Genomic DNA, 2,957 nt, shown 5'->3' on the forward strand with positions numbered 1-2,957 from the left:
TAAAATTTAACTCAGCTCCAAACGCTAACTTTCTACAAGTATATCAACACCATGGAGGGAGAGGAATAGTTCAGGGCAGAACAAGGCACCCTTGTAATACAAATAATAACTAAATAAGTAAACAAACAACTAGGATTAGGAGTTCTAGAATGAACTTTGGCAACAAGAGACATATGTTGAGCATCAGGGAGAAGTTCCCTGCTTTATGCCGTGGAATAGTCTCCTCAGGGAAGTAAGTGTGAGTTTAAGTCTTTTAAAGCTGGACTGAACATAGCACTTGAGCATGTATCATGGGACCAAACTGCATTAGCAGGGCGATGAGCTGAATGACATGCTAGGTCTTCCATCTCTAGTTGGTACAGTTCAGACATTAGACACTCAATATTTGCCAGCCTTTGGCAATTTCATGTACAAAAGTCTTTAAACTTGTTTAAAGTTTCTTTTCAAGTACATGGTGAGAGAGATAAATCCTAAGAGACATTTTAAAAATCTATAAACTCATCACCTGGAAATTAAACAGAGCCCATTATTTCTGTAGCGTCTACAAAGAGCAATGGTTGTGCTTCAGCCACAGGAGTTCAGTAACAAGTACTACTCCCAGACCTGTATTAAAGATATGACACAGACAAAAGAGATTAGGTACTTTTGAATTTAACAAAATAGACACAGTAAAGTTCAACTCCATTTAAACAGTAAAAGAAAAATTTGCTAAGCAGAAAAAGACAAGATTGAAAGGGAGAAGGTACATTAACATTGCTTAGTCACTCTTCTGACTACCAACGTCACCCCCCCCGCCCCCGCTCTCAATGTCCCTTTTGACCTTTAATGTGCTTTGGTCAGTCTACTTTTTCCTCTAGTCTTCATATAAGAAAGGTGTGTATACTAGTGTGCTGTTTATAATCCCATACTAAGGGCCAGCTCAGATACCATGGTGATGGGAGTACCCTAAAAACCTAACTAGAACAGAAAGCTTAGTGAGATGCCTCATACAAGTAGTCAGTTTGGGAGCTAAAGAAGAAAGTAACAAAGCAACCTTTCTTTGCAGATTTTAAAAGTGGTGAAAGAATGGTCTTTGAATGACAGCTACAACTTGGTCTGTGGAAATAAAGGTTAAACTCTCTCATCACAACCCCATCCAGCCCAATTTGTTCCAATCTGTGTGGATTGGATTGCTTTACATCAAAAGCCAAATGCAACCTGTGTGTGTGTACACATCTTACCACTATCTGTATGTTTATCCATCACCCTAATAGATGGATTGAGTTTTATTCAGATGCATGTAGTCATGTCACCCTCCAGTGGCTGCAGCCTGATGATACCTTTTTATTTCCTTTGTAAAGAGCTTTACTATATAAGAGCTAGGTATTATTATTATTACAAAGGACTTAGGGCCTGATCCAACTCCCTCTGAAGTCAATAGACAGACACCTACTGATTTCAGTGGAAGCTTGGTCAGGCCCATGAGCACCAATATGTCTGCACAAATGCAAACATTTTACAGGATACTATTCATTATTTTTAAATCACGCCGTTGATTATGTTCTGATTAGTTGGGAACACTATGTTGGTATGTCAGTGAACAGCATGTCAGTAACCTGCAATTTCAATTTTCCTATGTAGATCCTAAAGGCTTTAAACAGGGGAACAACATTTTAAGAGAACAGGGGCAGTTTTTTCTTCTTGTACAAACAGAAAGGGAGTAAATCCCATCTTTTGTAGAATGGGAACTCTCTTATGGTTGTGCAAGTGATGCAGTGTCCAGCACTACAGTTCCATATAACCACATTCAACTTATTGCTTAACCATGGATCAAATTGTTCCCGGTGTAACTCCAGTGAAGTTAATGGAGTTATGCTAGGATGGATTTTGATTCCTTGGGCCTAGCTGTAATGTTTGAAACAAACAACATCAGAGGTGTCATTCTGTTGCAAGAGGTCAGCTCCTTGAAAGTGTGAAACTAATGACTCTTTCCTTAATGAATTAGTTTTCCTCTATCATATAGTGGTACTGATTTGTTATTGTCAGGTTGTTCATGAATGCTGAACTGCTGAGAATTAAATATTTGTTCTTTAAAGTGCTCACTGTTATTGAATATAATAGCACTAGTAAAATGCTGTAGCCCAAGGCAAAAGAGCAGTATCTTACTGAGGGAGTTTCTTCTCCTGCAAACTAACTAGTCATTCAGCAGCAAGATACTGTAATGGGTGGATCAGAAGTGTTGAAACAAGTTATAACCCAGAACTACAATGGTCCCTTCTCTACCAAAGGTCATACATTTCCCTCTGCTACTTATAGGAGCTCTGGGTTGAGATTTTCAAAGCCAACTATGGAATCTGAACAGCCAATTCCCATTGAAGTTAATGGTAGTTGTATCTAAATGCCAGAGTCAGCTTTGAAAAATCTCAGTCCTGATCTTTAAATATTACAGCTTGACTTAATATTCACAAATTCCTGCCTCCTTTTGGGGAATCTACATGGTGGGGTTTTTTTGTTTTTTAAAACCACATTTATCACTAACAGAAAACCATTGAGGGAGGATGAAATTGCTAATGGCAGAACTGGACTTTGTATGGAAAACTGGCATATTCAAATTCACAGTATAATTCCCCACAAACTAGATAGAGTGGATGATTTAAATTCTAATTTTTAGTATACAGTAGCTTTCCACACACAATACTAGAAAGCTCTCCAGCTCACGCTGTTTGTGCCTGCAGAATGCTTAATCTCATTGCCACTGCCGACTGGACTTTGCCAACCGTGGAAGGTAGCAGTGTGGTCAGCAGAAAAAAACATCTTGCATCAACTCAGCATAATTCATCGTTAGGGGGCATTCCTCAGTCTCACAGGTGACATGTCAGAAACGGTAACTGGCCTCATCTCTGACTTGTTTCCCCACTCATTACTTCTGTCAGCACACAACACAGCAGACCCTGAGGGGCACAAACACAGTCAGAGTC

Source organism: Chelonia mydas, chromosome 7 (genome assembly GCF_015237465.2).
Source record: "Chelonia mydas isolate rCheMyd1 chromosome 7, rCheMyd1.pri.v2, whole genome shotgun sequence".
In the NCBI taxonomy this organism is placed as follows: Eukaryota; Metazoa; Chordata; order Testudines; family Cheloniidae; genus Chelonia; species Chelonia mydas.